Consider the following 22918-nt stretch of genomic DNA (forward strand, 5'->3'; position numbering starts at 1 on the left):
CGCACATAAAAGAGGATTTCCACACTCACCATCTTGGATTGTTCTGAAATAATTTCTGTTGTTAGAAACAGATAGGTTTAGCATTCCTGCAACATTATTTAGTTGAACCCTGTTCAGACAAATTTGTCATCGAAGTTGTTGGGTTAATGTCCCATCCTGCATCCTGATATTACCAGGTTCTGACCACTAGATGGTGCTGTTCCTGCTATTAGGTCATATTGTTAAAGGGATAGTTCACCCAAATTACAAAATGACATATTGGTTTCTTACCCTGTACGCAGTCTACGGACCACGTATGACAGCAACATATACCTTGCCAAGGCTTTCGACTCTGTCAATCACCATATTCTTATCGGCAGACTCAGTAGCCTCGGTTTTTCTGATGACTGCCTTGCCTGGTTCACCAACTACTTTGCAGACAGAGTTCAGTGTGTCAAATCGGAGGGCATGCTGTCCGGTCCTCTGGCAGTCTCTATGGGGGTGCAACAGGGTTCAATTCTCGGCCCGACTCTTTTCTCTGTATATATCAATGATGTTGCTCTTGCTGCGGGCGATTCCCTGATCCACCTGTACGCAGACGACACCATTCTATATACTTCCGGCCCGTCCTTGGACACTGTGCTATCTAACCTCCAAACGAGCTTCAATGCCATACAACACTCTTCCGTGGCCTCCAACTGCTCTTAAACGATAGTAAAACCAAATGCATGCTTTTCAACCGTTCGCTGCCTGCACCTGCACGCCTGACTAGCATCACCACCCTGGATGGTTCCGACCTTGAATATGTGGACATCTATAAGTACCTAGGTGTCTGGCTAGACTGTAAACTCTCCTTCCAGACTCATATCAAACATCTCCAATCGAAAATAAAATCTAGAGTCGGCTTTCTATTCCGCAACAAAGCCTCCTTCACTCACGTCGATCCTCGACTTCGGCGACGTCATCCACAAAATAGCTTCCAACACTCTACTCAGCAAACTGGATGCAGTTTATCACAGTGCCATCCGTTTTGTCACTAAAGCACCTTATACCACCCACCACTGCGACCTGTATGCTCTATTCGGCTGGCCCTCGCTACATATTCATCGCCAGACCCACTGGTTTCAGGTCATCTACAAGTCCATGCTAGGTAAAGCTCCGCCTTATCTCAGTTCACTGGTCACGATGGCAACACCCACCCGTAGCACGCGCTCCAGCAGGTGTATCTCACTGATCATCCCTAAAGCCAACACCTCATTTGGCCGCCTTTCGTTCCAGTTCTCTGCTGCCTGTGACTGGAACGAATTGCAAAAATCGCTGAAGTTGGAGACTTTTATCTCCCTCACCAACTTCAAACATCTGCTATCTGAGCAGCTAACCGATCGCTGCAGCTGTACATAGTCTATCGGTAAATAGCCCACCCAATTTTACCTACCTCATCCCCATACTGTTTTTATTTATTTACTTTTCTGCTCTTTTTCACACCAATATCTCTACCTGTACATGACCATCTGATCATTTATCACTCCAGTGTTAATCTGCAAAATTGTAATTATTTGCCTACCTCCTCATGCCTTTTGCACACAATGTATATAGACTCTCTTTTTTTCTACTGTGTTATTGACTTGTTTATTGTTTACTCCATGTGTAACTCTGTGTTGTCTGTTCACACTGCTATGCTTTATCTTGGCCAGGTCGCAGTTGTAAATGAGAACTTGTTCTCAACTAGCCTACCTGGTTAAATAAAGGTGAACTGGCCTACCTGGTTAAATATAGGTAAAATAAAAAAATACAATATGCTCTGGTTTTGTTTACCTGGCCACTGTTTCAAATGCAAAGGATGTGGGATGGGACATAAACCCAACAACTTCAATTACTAATTTCTCTGAACAGGGGGAAAAACATAGCCAGATTCCCCGAGAATACATCACATAGGATGAAGAAACAATTCTCTGAGCTGCAGCTCCATACTCCTTGTCAAACAAAGAGAACTGATGCTACTGTATATACTCGTTGTTGGGGTGGGGTTGGCATGGGGTGTGTGGGAGGGGCATGGGGTGTGTGGGAGGGGCATGGGGTGTAAGCAGGTTCCGTGGTTGGCTTTTGACTACTTTGGATTTCTCATTTCTTACTCAATGTTAGATTTTATTTTGGTCCAAATCAGAGGCTAGGTACAATAATGATTTAATACTATATAGATCATATCAATTGAAATGGCCAATTTGGGTGCAATCAATTCGCTTAATTTATCAAAGATCAAATTATATTTCAACAAAATATTGCTTCCGGAAAACTTATCCTAACTACAGAAACGATGTGAGAACAATCTGAGATGCTGGGTGTCGTGGCTCGCTGAAAGGACATGGGACGACCCTCGAGCTTATAAATAGGAGATTGCAGAAATGACTACAACTTCATACAGAACTGATAAGCAAGACATAAATGAATTCATTCAGAGCCTAAGATAAAGAACAGCATTGAAAAACATTGGATATCTATCCCCCCTAATGGATATGACTAAGCCTTTCTCATAATATGCCATTTAGCAGACACTTTTATTCAAAGCGACTTCATTATGTATGCACTCAAAGCGGGAGTACATCTTACATATGGGTGGTCCCAGGAATTGAATCCACTAACCCTACAAGCACCATGCTCTACCAACTGAGCTACAAAGGAGCTATTACTCTTCACACTCCTACTGCTAATAGATATGGTTCTACAGCAAGTGTGTGTGTGTGTGTATCTGAATGTTACATCCTGCCAGGCATACGTAAGCAGCTGTGTTGACATACTGGCCTAATATGGTCTCCATATGTCATTATGCATCCGTCCCAAATGGCACCCCTGTTCCCTATCGTGCACTACGTTTGACCAGTAAACATATAAAGTGCACTAGGAAATAGGGGGACATTTGGGACGCAGGTTGCGCATAGCCTACAACCACACCATTCCCTTTAGGATGCACGACACATCTAGGCAATTATGCTCCAAATAGAACGTTACCTAATGCCACTGAACTAGTTACGCACGCGCACGCACACACGCACGCACACACGCACACACACACACACACACACACACACACACCCACCCACCCACCCACCCACCCACCCCAATATGCACTTGACATAATATCTATTGAGCAACGGCCAGAGGAGATAGAGAGACTGACTGAAGTTCCAATTCAAAAGAACAAGAACTACACAGAAGCACTCAAATGAAAGGGAAAGGGGGATACCTAGTCAGTTGTACAACTGAATGCATTCAACTGAAATGTCTCCTGCATTTAACCCAGCCCCCTCTGAATCAGAGAACTCAACACTAGTGTGAATGGATGAAATCGTGTGTTTCCTCTAGTGTTTGTTTAGTGTGTAGCCTAACATAGACATAGTTCTGTGTGTTCATTCTGGCCTCCTATACAGTATGTGTGGATGTAACCTGCTCCTCTGCACTGACTATCAACGTGGCACCGTCACAGGATGCCACAGGTGATGCCACCATCAAATTTCTGCCCTGCTAGAGCTGCCCTGGTCAGCTGTAAGTGCTGTTGTTGTGGAAACGTCTAGGAGCAACAACGGTTCAGCCACGAAGTGGTAGAACACAAAAGCTCACAGAACGGGACCTCTGAGTGTTGAAGCGGGTAGCATGTAAAAATTGTCTGTCCTCAGTCGCAACACTCACTACCGAGTTCCAAACCGCCTCTGGAAGCAACGTCAGCACAAGAACTGTTAGTCGGGAGCTTCATGAAATGGGTTTCCACCCGAGCAGCCACACACAAGCTGGAGTTGTGTAAAGCTCGCTGCCATTGAACTCTGGAGCAGTGGAAACGCGTTCTCTGGAGTGATGAATCACGCTTCACTATCAGGCAGTCCGACAAACAAATCTGGGTTTGGTGGATGCCAGGAGAACGCTCCCTGCCCCAATGCATAGTGCCAACTGTAAAGTTTGGTGGATGAGGAATAATGTTGTGGGGCTACGGGCCAGGCCTAATCGGCCAATATCAGTGCCCGACCTCACTAATGCTCTCGTGGCTGAACGAGAGGAAGTCTAGTGGAAAGCTTTCCCAGAAGAGTGGAGGCTGTTATGGCAGCAAAGGGGGGACCAACTCCATAATAATGCCCATGATTTTGGAATGAGATGTTCGACGAGCAGGTGTCCACATACTTTTGGTCATGTGTATAATGGAGTCTTTGTTCTGAGCAGCGTGTCCACTGGGCTTAGCTGATGTGGAGGTGTCTGGGGGAGAGACTCAGACACACTCCACTCCTGGGTTGTCTAGGACTCACATACCCCCACAGAACCACTGTGTGTGTGTGTGTGTGTGTTTGCGTGTGTGCGTGCGTGTGTGCGTGTGCGCGCGCGTGTGTGTGTGTGTGTGTGTGTGTGTGTGTGTGTGTGTGTGGCGCTGGCTCCACAGTAGCTCATTCCAGAGGAGCAGGACTGTGTATGGTGGATTAGGGCTCCAGACATCTAACACCAGCCAGACAAAAGAAAACCCAGAAATCAATTACTACATCAACACAACACTGACCCTCTCTGCTGTAAGAGATACTGATAAGAGAGAGGGGGGGAGGAGGGAGAGAGAGAGAGATGAAAGGGGGAGAGGGGGGACAGAGAAGATGAAAGAGAGAGGGAGAGAGAGTTTGAGTTTTTATAAAACCTTTATTTTTTACTCAAGTGTTAACATAAATAATGACACACTGCCTTTTCAGAAATGAAACAACAAATGTTATTCCTAAACAAAAATAAATACATAACATATACATTCAACTTATTTCAGCAGCAAAAAATAATTTCCCCTCCTCTACAAAACAAAGCGCTCCTTCGTAGGCCCACTTCTCCTCAAATAATAGGAGATCTTTTACAGCTGAAAAGAACTCAAAATCTACTTTTATTCTTGCTTTCACTAAACCTTTAAAAACACATCTTACATCCTGCCCATATCCCGTTTCTATCTTATGTTTCCTACTCAGAAAAATTGACATCTTAGCTTGTCCCAAAATAAAATTTAACATTTGACATTTTCTTTTCTGTTGTTTACTATATTGAAACCCCAAAATAAAAACAGTGTTATTGAAAAACTCCCCTACAGCTTTAAACAAAGATTCCAACATTTCCAATAGCGGTTTTATCCTCTCACACTCCATAAAACAGTGAAAAATGGTTTCTCTTATATTACAAAAAGGACATCCATCTCTAACATCTGAGTTAATAACAGATACAAAAGCATTAACTGCAATGATGCCATGTAAAACCCTCCATTGCATATCACCAGTACCCTTTTGTAACGGTGGTTTGTACAGTGCTCTCCATGCTGGCTTTACCTTGTCATCAATGCCCAATTTTACCCTCCATGGAGTATCTTTTCTATTTTTCAATTTATCTTTATTCAACACCTTGACACACCCCCTATACAATTCCTTCCCATTCACCTCATCCAAACCCACCTCCTCCAACCCTCTCAAATCCAGCAATAACGCCTTTCTTTCTGACTCTGGGATATTTGGTGTAATCCCTAGTTTTGGAAATGAGACGTCTTCATCTTGCACCTTCTTCTTGTGGCTACTAAGCATATCCCATTCTTCCGCTGACAGAGCCTTCCTACAGCTCCCCAGCATTTGTCCGACAATCCTTTCCGACCTCATCCCCAAATGTTCTGCCACCCTTCTTCCATCCATTAAGGCGGGCCCAGCCATGGCCATTAACTGTCTTAAGGTGATGATTTTCCCCTTCACCAGAATCTTGGAGAAATGTGGAACAGCTGCAGTTGTACAGTCCAGTCTCGCCCCATACACCAGAGGTTCCTCCAACAGCCAATGCACTGACTCCGCTGAAGTTCTTCTGGACACCTTCATTATGCTCCACACTCTGAGAAGGCCTCTATAAAACGGAGGTACTCCCTCCCTAGAAATCTGGCTACTATCAACCAGAAATAAAGCCTTCTTTAAACCTAATCCTCCAACCCTCTGTAATATAAGACCTGCCACCCCTCTCCACACCACACTTTCCGGTCCATAAAGCAGCCTTTGAATGAACTGAAACCGGAAAGCAGCAGCCCTACTAGCAAGATGTACAAGACCTTGTCCCCCCTCCTCTTTTGACAAATACAAAACACTTTGTGGAACCCAGTGATATTTATCCCAAAAGAAATCCACAATAATTGCCTGTATCTTAGCCAGAAGGCCAGATGGTGGTTCTAAAACTGACAACCGATGCCACAGTGCAGAGGCAATCACATTGTTAACTATAATAGTGCGCCCTCTATATGACATACGAGATAGTAACCAACGCCATCTCCTCATCCTCCCTTCCACCATTTCAACCACCCCACTCCAATTTTTTTCCATAGTCCCCTCATCTCCTAGATACACTCCAAGATACTTAAAACCTCCCTTACACCATTCCAGCCCCCCTGGCAAAGCCATGATCCCTCCAGACCATTCTCCAATCTGTAAAGCACAACTCTTTTCCCAATTTACCTTTGCAGAGGATATTCCCCTAAAACGATCAACCATTAGACTCAAGCTATCCACCTCCGCTTGATTTTTCACTAACACAACTACATCATCAGCATAGGCTGAAAGACGAATAGGAGGAATATCCTCTGAAAGGCACACCCCTGCAATGCGACTTCTAATGCTATTTAGTAGTGGCTCTATAGCAATAGCATATAACATCCCAGACATAGAACATCCCTGCCTAATACCTCTACACACTTTAAAAGGAGCACTCAAACCACCGTTAACTTTCAATACACTTTCAATGTCACCATATATCACCTTTATCATGGCAATAAAACCAGAGCTGAACCCAAACGCCTCAAACGTGTGCCATAAATATTGATGTTCAACTCGGTCAAATGCCTTTTCCTGATCAATTGAAATTAGACCAGCATCCAACCCAATAGCCCTAGAGACGTCCAAAAAATCACGAATCAGAGAAATGTTATCCCCTATCTGCCTGCCAGGAACACAGTAGGACTGATCCGTATGTATGATTTGCCCCATCACCTCCCTCAGCCTGTTGGACAAAGCCTTTGACAATATCTTATAATCAGTACACAATAAAGCCACCGGCCTCCAGTTCTTCACCTCCCTCGGGTCACCCTTTTTGGGCAGTAGGGTGAGGACAGCCCTTCTGCAGCTTATTGGTAGTAACCCTCCGGTTAAACTATCATTAGCTACTTCTAACCAATCCTCTCCCAACATAGCCCAAAAAGACTTAAAAAAGTCAACGGGAAGCCCATCAATGCCTGGTGCCCTTCCATTTTCCATGCCATTTAATGCAGTGTATAAATCCTGCAAAGACAATGGTTGCTCAAGCTCAACCTGAGCTTCTGCAGGCACCTTTGGGAGCCCATCAAAGAACTGCTGTGTCACTGTTTTGTCCTCTTTGTACTCACACTTGTAGAGCTCAGCATAGAACTCTACTGCCCTCTTTCTGATTTCACTAGGGCTAGTGAGCTCTTGTCCAACAGCTGATTTGAGACAATGAATAATTTTTCTTTGTCCATTCTTTTTCTCTAAACCAAAGAAAAATTTGGATGAGGCATCCATTTCAGATATGCCCTGAAATTTACTTCTCACCAGTGCCCCCTGTGCTCTGATACCCAGCAGATCTGCCAATGCAGCTTTTCTCCTCTTGAGGGCCTGAGTATGGCCTCGATCTCCTGTGGTCTCAACCAACGTCATGAGTTCCACTATTTCAATCTCTAGGGCTTTCATTGATCTGGTGATATCCTTGGTGACATTCCTCGTGTATTGATTACAAAATTGTTGAATCTGTATTTTCCCTATATCCCACCATTGTTGAAGGGATACAAAACTGGCCTTTTGAGCCCTCCACCTCTCCCAAAAAATACTGAAACATTTCCTGAAGTGAGCATCACTCAATAAAGTTATATTAAAATGCCAGTATGCGCTTTTAGGTTTTACATCGTTAATGAACACCACCTCTGTTATTAAACAATGATCAGAAAATCCCACTGGAGTTATCACACTTGATTTACAGACCTGAGATTGATGCTCAAAAACATAAAACCTATCTAACCTGGCCATAGAGATGATGTTCTCTCTCACATGCGCCCAGGTGTACTGCCTTGTTCCTTCATGTTGACTCCGCCAAATATCACACAGTTCATTTGTTACAATAAGGCGTTTTAAAAACGTCCTTGAGGCTATATGAGGTTCTTGGTGATTTCTATCTAAATCGCTAACTGTGCAGTTAAAATCCCCAGCAATAAACAAATAATCTTCTTTGTTACATTTCTCAATGGTATTTGATAATGTCTCTAAAAAACATACCCTCTCAACTGTCACCACTGGGGCATATACATTTATCAGACACATATTGATGTTTTCATACCTTGCTCTAACTTTTAATAACCTCCCCTCAACTACCTCTTCAACCTCATATGACAAAGGCAAAAACCCTTTTGAGAACAAGATAACCACACCCCCACTTTTTGAGTTTTTATGACTACACACCACTGTCCCCCCCCACTCCTGTTGCCACATAACTTCATTTTCCAAATTACTATGCGTTTCTTGTAGAAAAATTATGTCACTTCCCTTTCCCCTCATTAACTCATACACCATGGCTCTTTTTTTAACATCTCTTGCCCCATTTACGTTTAAAGAAGAGATCTTAAAACTGCTCATGGATAAGAAAAAAATACAGAGGAAGATACAGCCACCACATCTCTTTACAGAGTTAAAACTGCAACTGAACTCTTTCATTTTCTTTAGAATTTGCATCACTTATTACTCTCGTGACCACTTTCTTGAGTCTAGCAATTTCAGGGCTTTTCAAACCTCCCCCTGTAATTTTTGACATCAGAAACTTTGCTGATTCAATAAACAATTCACGTTCAGGGAAAAAATCAGTTACATTGTAATCCTGCATATATTTCTTCCCTTTTGTCAACTTCAGAAATTGACGTATCTTCTCGATCCCATACCTCCCTTCCACCCCATCTATCTCACTATATTGTTGTGACGCGTCAGATGACTCACTCTCGCTATCCTCCCCAGAAGAAAACCCCATCTCTACAACCTGTTCATCTTCACCTGATTTATCCATCTCTACCTTTCTCTTAGAATTAGACCCTTCACCACCCCTTAAATTCTTCCTTTTACTCCTCGGTATTTTGAAAACATCCGCTTCTTTTTCCGTTATTTCAATCTCCTCTTGACCTCCAATTTCATTTTCCAGCACCACCTCAGCGACGGCAGTCGCAATCTCACCTAGTGTTTCCCCTCCCTCTTTGTTCTGATCTACCACAATTGCCCCCGTATCCACAATGCCTTCCTCTCCTACTTTTCCAACCACATCTGCCCACCTTCTCTCTTCCCCTACACCTGTAGTATTTTCATCCCTTCGCTGTGGTACGTTAGTTGCACCCGCACTAAAGCTACTACCAGGCTCAGCGCGTTCATTCTCGGGACAATTACGCACCAAATGCCCCTCTCTTCCACATCCAAAACATTTCATTGATTCAGTAGATGCATAAAAGACATAATCAAATCCATCAATCTTAAAACTAAACGCTAAATTCAGTTCATCTCCTTCCTTTTTTAAAATCATATGCACTTGTCTCCTATGAGACACGACATGTTTCAACAACGGAGATTTGCATCCAAAAAGAACCTTCTTTATTGTAGATACGATTTGACCATGGCGAGATAACTCTCGCTCTAACACTTCATCTCTAACAAATGGTGGCACGTTAGAAAGCATAACTTTCTTCGCAGGATTCATAAGCGGAAATACCGGCGTCTGTGTCTCCCGCAACACAACACCCCTCTCAACTATCTTATTCACCTTTTCAATTGAATCTAAGAATATCACTACAGCGCTATTCATCCTTGAGGCTGATTTAATGCTATCATACCCAATGATAGCACCCACAGCCAAGCTACATTCTTCCACTGAACACCCAGCCGCAGCAGGAATTTTTACTCCATGCCTCCGACTAAGTTTTTCAAACTCTACATTTCCGCGAGTGGCCATTGCAACCAGCCCCACCCGCTGGTTGTGCCCTCGCGAAAAACCAACCTCAAAGATCCCACCACCCCTATACGTGCTTAGTGATAGTTAAACAATATATCCGTAAAACAACTAAACTAATCAATATATATATATATATATATGTACATACCAAAACCCAATAGAGTGAAAAGAAATTCCATTCGTTCTCACAATCACTCCTGCTTGACGACTCACTCCCAGCATGCACTCCGAGAGAGAGAGAGAGAGAGAGAGAGAGAGAGATGGAAGAGGGGAGGGGGACAGAGAAGAGGAGAGAGAGAGGGAGAGAGAGAGCGAGAGAGAGAGGGAGGGAGGGAAAAGGAGAGAGAGGGAGAGAGAGGGAGGGAGATGGAAGGGGGGAGGGGGACAGAGAAGAGGAGAGAGAGAGGGAGAGAGAGAGAGAGAGAGAGAGAGAGAGAGTGCGGGAGGGAGAAAGAGAGAGAGGGAAGGGGGAGAGGGGGACAGAGAATAGGAGAGAGAGGGAAAGAGAGAGAGGGAAGGGGAGAGGGGGACAGAGAAGAGGAGAGAGAGAGGGAGAGAGAGAGAGAGAGAGAGAGAGAGGGAGAGAGAGGGAAGGGGGAGAGGGGGACAGAGAAGAGGAGAGAGAGGGAAAGGGGGATAGAAAAGTGTAGAGAAAGAGGGGTGTGAGAGAGATAGATATATAATATGACATTTGTAATGTCTTTATTCTTTTGGAACTTTATGAGTGTAATGTTTCCAGTAAAAAAATGTTGTTTCTTATTTCACTTTTGTATATTATCTACTTCACTTGCTTTGGCAATGTTAACATATGTTTCCCATGCTAATAAAGCCCTTAAATTGAAATTGAATTGAAAATGAATTGAGAGAGAGAGCTAGAGAGGGCCTTGGGAGGGAGTGGCAGATGAAAGAGTACATGCAGACAGTCAGAGAGATAGGGGGAGAGAGGGAATATGTGCAGACAGTCAGAGAGATAGGGGGAGAGAGAGAATATATGCAGACACTCAGAGAGATAGGGGGATAGAGGGAGTATATGCAGACAGTCAGAGAGATAGGTGGAGAGAGGGAGTATATGCAGACAGTCAGAGAGATAGGGGGAGAGAGGGAGTATATGCAGACAGTCAGAGAGATAGGGGAGAGAGGGAGTATATGCAGACAGTCAGAGAGATAGGTAGAGAGAGAGAATATATGCAGACACTCAGAGAGATAGGGGGAGAGAGGGAGTATATGCAGACAGCCAGAGAGATAGGTGGAGAGAGGGAGTATATGCAGACAGTCAGAGAGATAGGGGGAGAGAGGGAGTATATGCAGACAGTCAGAGAGATAGGGGGAGAGAGGGAGTATATGCAGACAGTCAGAGAGATAGGGGGAGAGAGGGAGTATATGCAGACAGTCAGAGAGATAGGTGGAGAGAGGGAGTATATGCAGACAGTCAGATAGATAGTGGGAGAGAGGGAGTATATGCAGACAGTCAGAGAGATAGGGGAGAGAGGGAGTATATGCAGACAGTCAGAGAGATAGGGGAGAGAGGGAGTATATGCAGACAGTCAGAGAGATAGGTAGAGAGAGAGAATATATGCAGACACTCAGAGAGATAGTGGGAGAGAGGGAGTATATGCAGACAGTCAGAGAGATAGGGGGAGAGAGGGAGTATATGCAGACAGTCAGAGAGATAGGGGGAGAGAGGGAGTATATGCAGACAGTCAGAGAGATAGGGGGAGAGAGGGAGTATATGCAGACAGTCAGAGAGATAGGGGGAGTGAGGGAGTATATGCAGACAGCCAGAGAGATAGGTGGAGAGAGGGAGTATATGCAGACAGTCAGAGAGATAGGGGGAGAGAGGGAGTATATGCAGACAGTCAGAGAGATAGGGGGAGAGAGGGAGTATATGCAGACAGTCAGAGAGATAGGGGAGAGAGGGAGTATATGCAGACAGTCAGAGAGATAGTGGGAGAGAGGGAGTATATGCAGACAGTCAGAGAGATAGGGGGAGAGAGGGAGTATATGCAGACAGTCAGAGAGATAGGGGGAGAGAGGGAGTATATGCAGACAGTCAGAGAGATAGGGGAAGAGAGGGTCTCTAGGTCTGTTCCATGATCCACAGGAGTGGGATCAGGTTACATATGAGAGAGCTAGAGAGGGCCTTGGGAGGGAGTGGCAGATGAAAGAGTACATGCAGACAGTCAGAGAGATAGGGGGATAGAGGGAGTATATGCAGACAGTCAGAGAGATAGGGGGATAGAGGGAGTATATGCAGACACTCAGAGAGATAGGGGGATAGAGGGAGTATATGCAGACAGTCAGAGAGATAGGGGGAGAGAGGGAGTATATGCAGACAGTCAGAGAGATAGGTAGAGAGAGGGAGTATATGCAGACAGTCAGAGAGATAGGGGGAGAGAGGGAGTATATGCAGACAGTCAGAGAGATAGGTGGAGAGAGGGAGTATATGCAGACAGCCAGAGAGATAGGTGGAGAGAGGGAGTATATGCAGACAGTCAGAGAGATAGGGGGAGAGAGGGAGTATATGCAGACAGTCAGAGAGATAGGGGGAGAGAGGGAGTATATGCAGACAGTCAGAGAGATAGGGGGAGAGAGGGAGTATATGCAGACAGTCAGAGAGATAGGTGGAGAGAGGGAGTATATGCAGACAGTCAGAGAGATAGGGGGAGAGAGGGAGTATATGCAGACAGTCAGAGAGATAGGGGGAGAGAGAGAATATATGCAGACACTCAGAGAGATAGTGGGAGAGAGGGAGTATATGCAGACAGTCAGAGAGATAGGGGGAGAGAGGGAGTATATGCAGACAGTCAGAGAGATAGGTGGAGAGAGGGAGTATATGCAGACAGTCAGAGAGATAGGGGGAGAGAGGGAGTATATGCAGACAGTCAGAGAGATAGGGGAGAGAGGGAGTATATGCAGACAGTCAGAGAGATAGGGGAGAGAGGGAGTATATGCAGACAGTCAGAGAGATAGGTAGAGAGAGAGAATATATGCAGACACTCAGAGAGATAGGGGGAGAGAGGGAGTATATGCAGACAGCCAGAGAGATAGGTGGAGAGAGGGAGTATATGCAGACACTCAGAGAGATAGGGGGAGAGAGGGAGTATATGCAGACACTCAGAGAGATAGGTGGAGAGAGAGAATATATGCAGACACTCAGAGAGATAGGGGGAGAGAGGGAGTATATGCAGACAGTCAGAGAGATAGGGGAGAGAGGGAGTATATGCAGACAGTCAGAGAGATAGGTAGAGAGAGAGAATATATGCAGACACTCAGAGAGATAGGGGGAGAGAGGGAGTATATGCAGACAGTCAGAGAGATAGGGGAGAGAGGGAGTATATGCAGACAGTCAGAGAGATAGGTAGAGAGAGAGAATATATGCAGACACTCAGAGAGATAGGTGGAGAGAGGGAGTATATGCAGACAGTCAGAGAGATAGGGGGATAGAGGGAGTATATGCAGACAGTCAGAGAGATAGGGGAGAGAGGGAGTATATGCAGACAGTCAGAGAGATAGGTGGAGAGAGGGAGTATATGCAGACAGTCAGAGAGATAGGGGAGAGAGGGAGTATATGCAGACAGTCAGAGAGATAGTGGGAGAGAGGGAGTATATGCAGACAGTCAGAGAGATAGGGGAGAGAGGGAGTATATGCAGACACTCAGAGAGATAGGGGAGAGAGGGAGTATATGCAGACAGTCAGAGAGATAGTGGGAGAGAGGGAGTATATGCAGACAGTCAGAGAGATAGGGGATAGAGGGAGTATATGCAGACAGTCAGAGAGATAGGGGAGAGAGGGAGTATATGCAGACAGTCAGAGAGATAGGGGGAGAGAGGGAGTATATGCAGACAGTCAGAGAGATAGGTAGAGAGAGAGAATATATGCAGACACTCAGAGAGATAGGGGGAGAGAGGGAGTATATGCAGACAGTCAGAGAGATAGGGGAGAGAGGGAGTACATGCAGACAGTCAGAGAGATAGGGGGAGAGAGGGAGTATATGCAGACAGTCAGAGAGATAGGGGGAGAGAGGGAGTATATGCAGACAGTCAGAGAGATAGGGGGAGAGAGGGAGTATATGCAGACAGTCAGAGAGATAGGGGGAGAGAGGGAGTATATGCAGACAGTCAGAGAGATAGGGGAAGAGAGGGTCTCTAGGTCTGTTCCATGATCCACAGGAGTGGGATCAGGTTACATATGTCTGAGAGAAGACATACACAAGTCTGCACACACACACAAACACACACTCACTCACACACACAGGGAGATTGTACTGTAAACACAGAGCTAAGCATACACACACACGTAAAGAACAGTGGTTATGTTCACATAACATGAACACATTTTTCACTTCCACACAAACACACTTCATTGTCAAAAACACACGCACACAACATTCCCTCTTACCTGCAAACCTTCATATACACGCCTCAATACCTATCTACGAGTCAAGTACTCTAACAACAAAAAAAACATATTGCAAATCTAAACGTATTCTAACTGAATAACCAAACATAATTAAGTGTATAATAGATAATAGAACCAATATTCAGAAAACAAGTTCCGTCTGGCAGCTCAGCTGTCATCTAGCAGAGTGCTTGCCTTGCACCAGCTACCGTAACCATGGTGATGTGTGTGTGACAGCTAGCTACAGTTAGAGTTGTGTTATCACTGCCAATACATAACCTAGCTAGGGCCGTAGGGTTCAGTATAAACTAGTTAGGGGTCAGAGTGCACTGGAGAACAAGCCTAGACCGGCACACTGATACTCAGCTACAGAACACAGAGAGACACAGGCTGCATACCTTATGGCACCCTATCCCAATTTAGTGCACTACTTTTGACCATATAGGGAACAGGGTTCAATTTGGCATGCAGTATGTAATACTACACAATCAGCTGAGTGATAGGGAGGAGAGACGGTGAGGAGGGGAGGGAAAAGGAGAAGTAAAGGGAGATGAAATGAGTGTCCTTGGTGTACAGTGTCCTGGTTCTTAAAATAAAAAGTGTTTGAAATCCCATGTATTATATTATTATTATTAATATTATTATTAGATGGCTGGAAAAAGAGAAGGAGTAGGGAAGGTGGCTATGGAGAGGTGGCGCTTGTAAAGACAAGGAGAGGAGGAGAGGAGCGACGGTGTTCTGTGTTGACAAATAATCGGAGAAAAACAAAGCTCAGCAAAGCCTGACCATCAACCTGCAACATGATATGACATACAACATACACATCACAAGAGGAACATTAGTGCCCCCCCCCCCCCCCCCCCCCGCGACCCCAATCTGACCCCTCTGTCCTCTCCGATCATGGTAATCACAGCCATCGATCCCCTTCCTCTCCTCTCCTCCCTCCATCTCTGGTAACATAATCAGGTTAATACATTACTGTAAGCCGGTGGGCTGATCGATGAGAGCATCTCAGGGGTGACCCCAAGGTCACAGGGGGCAGACGGGGTCATGGGCAAAGGAGAAGGACCACCTGGTTACTGTAGCCGGGGCACGCACTCGACTCCGCGCGCACACACACTGAGGAGGGAGGGGTCGAATACACACAAACACATTCACAGAGAAATGCTGGTTTGGGCGGTCCAACCTGGTTTGGGCGGTCCAACACACACACAAATAAGGGAGGAGAAAGGTAGCCTAGAAGCTAAGGGGCATTATTTTTATTTTTGGAAAAAGAACGTTCCCAAAGTAAACAGCCTATTTCTCAGGACCAGATGCAAGAATATGCATATAATGAGAAAAATCCAATCAGGAAGTGACTCTTATTTTGAAAGCTCTGTGTTCCTATGCATCCCTATTGACCATTGAAAGGGATATCAACCCTCTATGGCTTCCCTAAGGTGTCTACAGCCTTTAGACATAGTTTCAGGACTTTATTTTGAAGAATGAGCGTGAACGACCACATTACGTAAGTGGTCAGGTGGGGGCTCTCAGAGTGATTTTTGCGCAAAAGAGAGAGGCGGCCATTGTTTCTCCCGGTCCTAGTGAAAAGCCAACTGTCCCGGTTGATATATTATCGAATAGATATTTGAAAAACACCTTGAGGATTGATTATAAAAAACGTTTGCCATATTCTGTCGACATTATGGATATAATTTTGATTTTTTTGTCTGCGTTGTCGTGACCGCTATTTCCGGTGGATTCCTGGGCATAAACGCACCAAACTAACGGAGGTATTTGGATACAAAAAATATCTTTATGGAACAAAAGGAACATTTGCTGTTTATCTGGGAGTCTCGTGAGTGAAAACATCCGAAGATCATCAAAGGTAAACGGTTCATTTGATTGCTTTTCTGATTTTCGTGACCAAGCTTCCTGATGCTAAGTGTACATAACGCTATGCTAGGCTATCGATAAACTTACACAAACGCTTGTATTGCTTTCGCTGTAAAGCATAATTTCAAAATCTGAGACGATAGGGTTATTAACAAAAGGCTAAGCTGTGTTTCGCTATATTTCACTTGTGATTTCATGAATATGAATATTTTCTAGTAATATTTCTTGACTGTTGCGCTATGCTATTCAGCGTTGCTGATGACAAATATACCGGATCCGGGATGGGTAGTTCTAAGAGGTTTTAAGAGCGCTGGGACAGTAATCGAAACGTCACCGGTTTGAATCCCCAAGATTACTAGGTGAAAAATCTGTCGATGTGCCCCACTTAACCCTAATTGCGCCTGTATGTCGCTCTGGATAAGAGTGTCTGCTAAATGACATGAGAGTGAGTGAAAAAAGGAGTAGGAACACCAACTCTGTTGTTCAGAGAATTACAGAGAGGAGTAAAAACACAGGGCAGGGATATTCTATTTCAATTTGGGGCCTAGGTTCTCCTTACTTCTTTTATTCTCTCTGTCTTTAGTCTTTACCAGAAAGCCATAAAATCCCTGCCAGGAAACAAACGCACGCACACACACATGCTTAACCCTGTCACACGAAAGAACAGAATGACTCACAAACACACATACGATCATATACAAATACACGTACTACACCCACTCCACACACAATACGGAGTAAATAGGGTGTGCTCTCATAAGAGTTGAAGAGAGGGGGAGTGGAGTGCTTGCCAAGGGGCCAGGTGAGTAAAGGGGTGCAGGTAACAGGTGGTACAGTTGAAGTCGGAAGTTTACATATACCTTTGCCAAATACATTTAAACTCAGTTTTTCACAATTCCTGACATTTAATCCTAGTAAAAATTCCCTGTCTTAGGTCAGTTAGGATCACCAATTTATTTTAAGAATATGAAATGTCAGAATAACAGTAGAGAGAATAATTTATTTCAGCTTTTATTTCTTTCATCACATTCCCAGTGGGTCAGAAGTTTACATACAATCAATTAGTATTTGGTAGCGTTGCCTTTACTTTCTTTTTTTTTATTACTTGGGTCAAACGTTTCGGGTAGCCATCCACAAGCTTCCTACAATAAGTTGGGTGAATTTTGGCCCATTCCTCCTGACAGAGCTGGTATAATTGAGTCAGGTTTGTAGGCCTCTTTCCTCGCACACGCTTTGATACAATAAGTGAAATAATTTGTCTGTAAACAATTGTTGGAAAAATTACTTGTGTCCTGCACAAAGTAGATGTCCTAACTGACTGGCCAAAACTATAGTTTGTTAACAAGACATTTGTGGAGTGGTTGAAAAACGAGTTTTCATGACTCCAACCTAAGTGTATGTAAACTTTCGACTTCAACTGTATGTGTGTGTGTGTGTGTGTGTGTGTCTGTCAGCTCGTTCAGTAAAACTAGTCCCTTCCCAGCCCCTGCACAGAGATGTTCCTACTGTGAAAGATTCATTTTGGTGGTCCCCACATGGAAAAAGGCTATTTTAGGCTTAGTGGTTTGGTTTAGGGTTAGAATTAGGGTTAGGAGTTAGGGTTAAGTTTAGGGTTAGGGGTTAAGATTACGTTTAAGGTTATGTTAAAGGTTAAGTTTAGAGGTTAGGGAGAATAGGATATTGAATGGGAATAAATTGTTTGGTCGTAAAATAAACTTGTGTGTGTGTGAGAGTGTGAGTGTGTCACTCCACAGCCCCAAAACAGAGATGTCCCTAACGTGACTGGAATCCATTTACTAAACTAAACAAATCCCAGTCTGTCTCCATCTCACAGGAAACCATGTCCACCTATGTTTTTCTTACAACTCTCTGTCACAATTATCTCTCTCTCACACACACACACACACACACACACACACACACACACACACACACACACACACACACACACACACACACACACACACACACACATACACACACACACACACACACACACACACACACACGCACACACTCTCTCTCTCTCTCTCTCTGGTGTCTCTTTCTCTGCTTCTCTCACAAATCTAGACAAACTTGAACAAACAAGGAAGTCAGTCCAAGCATGTGGATTTCTCTTTCCTCCAATCCAGTCTCCAGTCTCTCCGACCCCTAAACCAAAACCCAGTCCTAACCCCCAGTCCCAGCCCAGGCGCCAGCCAGTAAGCCAGCCACCCCTAACACACACCCTGCCGTCTCTCTCTCTGTCTCTCCCTGTTTGTCTATTCCACTCCACCTCCTCCTCCTGTTTCTCAAGCACAACACCAGCCAGCCCCCCCCTCCCCACTCCCCCCTTCTCTCTCTCTTCCCTCTGTCTCCCTTTCTTCTCCAGGCAGCACACTCAATCACACCCGCCCGCCCTCCCTCCACTCCCCCCTCTCTCCCCACCCTCCACCATCACCGCCTTCATTCCAATGAATGCACAATCCACCCTTCAGCCATGGGGGACTGACCCAGGGGGTGGCACAACCACATACACACACACGCACACACACACACACACACAAACACACACACACACTCCCCTACTCCCCTATGTGTGTGCACATCTGCAGAGGGAACAGACGACCACCAGGGAAAAGATAGAGGACGCACACACACACACACACACACACACACACACACACACACACACACACACACACACCTTGTCATAACGCCTGGTGCAGGAAATGGTTTGTTGCTACAAGGACATCCTGGCCAGAGGCCACTGTCATCATCACCTCATAAGTCAACTAAATAACACTTCATCTCATATTTCAGTTGTAATGAACATTATTAGAAATCAGTGGAGGTTGGTGGAAGGAGCTATAGGAGGACGGGCTCATTGTAATGGTTGGAATGGAATCAATGGAACGGAGTCAAACACATCAAACATATTGAAACCACATGTTTGACTCTGTTCCATTTATTCCATTCCAGCCATTCAATTAAGCCCAACCTCCTATAGCTCCTCCCACCAGCCTCCACTGTCAAAAATTCAAACTTATATCCCAAGATCAATATCAAATACTACACATTTAGGAATATATTCCCTACATATACAGTACCAGTCAAAGGTTTGGACACACCTATTCATGCAAGTGTTTTTTATTTTTACTATTTTCTACATTGTAGAATAATAGTGAAGACATCAAAACTATGAAATAACACATATGGAATAATGTATTTATCAACTGTCCAGAGGAGACTGTGTGAATCAGACCTTCAGGGTTGAATTGCTGCACAGAAACCATTAATAAAGGACAGCAATATGAAGAAGAGACTTTCTTGGACCAAGAAACACAAGCAATGGACATTAGACCGGTGGAAATCTGTCCTTTGGTCTGATGAGTCCAAATGTGAGATTTTTGGTTCCAACCGCCGTGTCTTTATGAGATGCAGAGTAGGTAAACGGATGATCTCCGTATGTGTGGTTCCCACCGTGAAGCATGGAGGAGGTGTGATGGTGTGGGGGTGCTTCGCTGGTGACACTGTCTGTGATTTATTTAGAATTCAAGGCACACTTAACCAGCATGGCTACCACAGCATTCTGCAGCGATACGCCATCCCATCTGGTTTGCGCTCAGTGGGACTATCATTTGTTTTTCAACAGGACAATGACCGCAAAACACACCTCCAGGCTGTGTAAGGGCTACTTGACCAAGAAGGAGAATGATGGAGTGTTGATTCAGATGACTTGGCCTCCACAATCACCCAACCTCAACCCAACTGAGATGGTTTGGCATGAGTTGGACTACAGAGTGAACGAAAATCAGCCAATAAGTGCTCAGCATATGTGGGAACTCCTTCCCGACTATTGGAAAAGCATTCCTCATGAAGCTGGTTGAGAGAATTCCAAGAGTGTGCAAAGCTGTCATCAAGGCAAAGGCTGGCTACTTTGAAGAATCTCAAATATATTTAGTTATTTTTTTTAACACTTTTTTGTTTACTACATGATTCCATATGTGTTATTTCGTAGTTGTGATGTCTTCACCATTATTTTACAATGTAGAAAATAGTTCAAATAAAGAAAAACTCTTGAATGAGTAGGTGTGTCCAAACTTTTGACTGGTACTGTATATACATATACATGCTGTAAAATATGCTGTACTAGAAATAGCACCCCCAACAGAAATATCTATGTAAAACTAGGATTAGGACTCGTAGTAGTGTAGTGTGTGTCCAGATTATAGTATAAACAGATTAGTGTGTCTGTCTAGCGTAGATATTTCCTTATAGATCGATAATGGACGGAAGAGACAGGCACACTGTCACTGTCAGATCTATTCTAAAACTAGCACAGCAGTCGACCCGGGCTGAACCGCTGCGTCTGCTGGCTCCGAGCACCAGGCGACTGGAAAAAGAGAACGAGTGAGGGATAAACTTCCGGTGCTAATGAATTAATGGATCAAGTGATTACGGAGCGAGGGAGAGAAAGAGAGAGCGAGACAGAGAGAGAGCGAGAGAGAGAGAACGAAGGAGGAGAGAGGCCAGGACAATCCCTAGAGGAGAGGAGAGGAGGAGGGGGAATAAAAGGGAATAGGGTGGAGATGGAGAGAGAGAAAAATACAGAAGGGTGGAGAGAGAGAGAGAACAAGACATAAGGGGGAGAGAGAGAGAGAACAAGACAGAAGGGTGGCGAGAGAGAGAGAACAAGACAGAAGGGTGGAGAGAGAGAGAGAGAGAGAACAAGATAGAAGGGTAGAGAGAGAGAGAAAAAGACAGAAGGGTGGAGAGAGAGAACAAGATAGAAGGGTGGAGAGAGAGAGAACAAGACAGAAGGGGGGGATAGAGAGAACAAGACAAAAGGGGAGGGAGAGAGAGAACAAGACAGAAGGGTGGAGAGAGAGAGAGAACAAGATAGAAGGGTGGAGAGAGAGAGAGAACAAGATAGAAGGGTGGAGAGAGAGAACAAGATAGAAGGGTGGAGAGAGAGCAAGAACAAGATAGAAGGGGAGAGAGAGAACAAGGCAGAAGGGGGAGAGAGTGAACAAGATAGAATGGGAGAGAAAGAACAAGACAGAAGGGGGAGAGAGAACAAGATAGAAGGGGAGAGAGAGAACAAGACATAAGGGGGGAGAGAGAGAGAGAACAAGACAGAAGGGTGGCGAGAGAGAGAGAACAAGACAGAAGGGTGGAGAGAGAGAGAGAGAGAGAGAGAGAACAAGATAGAAGGGTAGAGAGAGAGAGAAAAAGACAGAAGGGTGGAGAGAGAGAACAAGATAGAAGGGTGGAGAGAGAGAGAACAAGACAGAAGGGGGGGATAGAGAGAACAAGACAGAAGGGGAGGGAGAGAGAGAACAAGACAGAAGGGTGGAGAGAGAGAGAGAACAAGATAGAAGGGTGGAGAGAGAGAGAGAACAAGATAGAAGGGTGGAGAGAGAGAACAAGATAGAAGGGTGGAGAGAGAGCAAGAACAAGATAGAAGGGGAGAGAGAGAACAAGACAGAAGGGGAGAGAGAGAACAAGGCAGAAGGGGGAGAGAGAGAACAAGATAGAATGGGAGAGAAAGAACAAGACAGAAGGGGGGAGAGAGAACAAGATAGAAGGGGAGAGAGAGAACAAGACAGAAGGGGAGAGAGAGAACAAGATAGGGGAGAGAGAACAAGACAGAAGGAGAAAGAGAGAACAAGAAAGAAGGGGAGGGAGAGAGAACAAGATAGAAGGGGAGGGAGAGAGAACAAGACAGAAGGGGAGAGAGAGAGAGAGCGAGAACGAGACAGAAGGGGGAGAGAGAGAACAAGACAGAAGGGGAGAGAGAGCGAGAACGAGACAGAAGGGGGAGAGAGAGAACAAGACAGAAGGGGAGAGAGAGAGAACAAGACAGAAGGGGAGAGAGAGAACAAGACAGAAGGGGAGAGAGAGAGAACAAGACAGAAGGGGAGAGAGAGAGAACAAGACAGAAGAGTAGGGGGAGAGGGAGAACAAGACAGAAGGGGAGAGAGAGAGAACAAGACAGAAGGGGAGAGAGAGAACAAGATAGAAGGGGGAGAGAGAACAAGACAGAAGGGTGGAGAGAGAACAAGATAGAAGGGGCGAGAGAGAGAACAAGACAGAAGGGGAGAGAGAGAGAACAAGACAGAAGGGGAGAGAGAGAACAAGACAGAAGAGTAGGGGGAGAGGGAGAACAGGGGAGAGAGAGAGTGTGAGAGAGAACAAGACAGAAGGGGTGAGAGAGAGAGAGACGAGAGAGAGAGAGAGTGAAAGAGAGTGAGTGAGAGAAAAGGGGTGAAAGAAAACAAGATAGAAGGGGAGAGAGAGAGAAAGAGAGAGAGAGAGAGAACAAGATAGAAGGAGAGAGAAAACAACATAGAAGGGGAGAGAGAGAGAGAATGAGATAGAAGGAGACGGAGAGAGAGAGAACAAGATAGAAGGGGAGAGAGAGAACGAGAAAGAGAGAAGGAAAAATAAACTACTTTTTTCAGTCCAACACCAGCAGGTAGAAGTCAGTGACAGCCAGCATCATAAACACACTACATCCCAGCTGAGGCACAATCTCTCTTTGTGTATGCTACATTCCACACACACACACAACCCCAGTCTCTCTCTCCACTGCACAGCAACTTTTTTCTTCCAGATTGCTTTTGTCAACTCTTGGTGCTAGCTTGCAAGCTAGCTAAAACACCCCTA

General features: G+C 44.9%; 1 protein-coding gene across 2 annotated transcripts in view; it reads right to left on the reverse strand.

The window, feature by feature from the left end:
• LOC110532943 (lysine-specific demethylase 6B) overlaps positions 1–22918 on the reverse strand; it is a 145525-nt gene that overhangs the window by 121806 nt on the left and 801 nt on the right. The window lies entirely within an intron of this gene.

The sequence above is a fragment of the Oncorhynchus mykiss genome, chromosome 9, assembly GCF_013265735.2.
Source record: "Oncorhynchus mykiss isolate Arlee chromosome 9, USDA_OmykA_1.1, whole genome shotgun sequence".
NCBI lineage: Eukaryota > Metazoa > Chordata > Actinopteri > Salmoniformes > Salmonidae > Oncorhynchus > Oncorhynchus mykiss.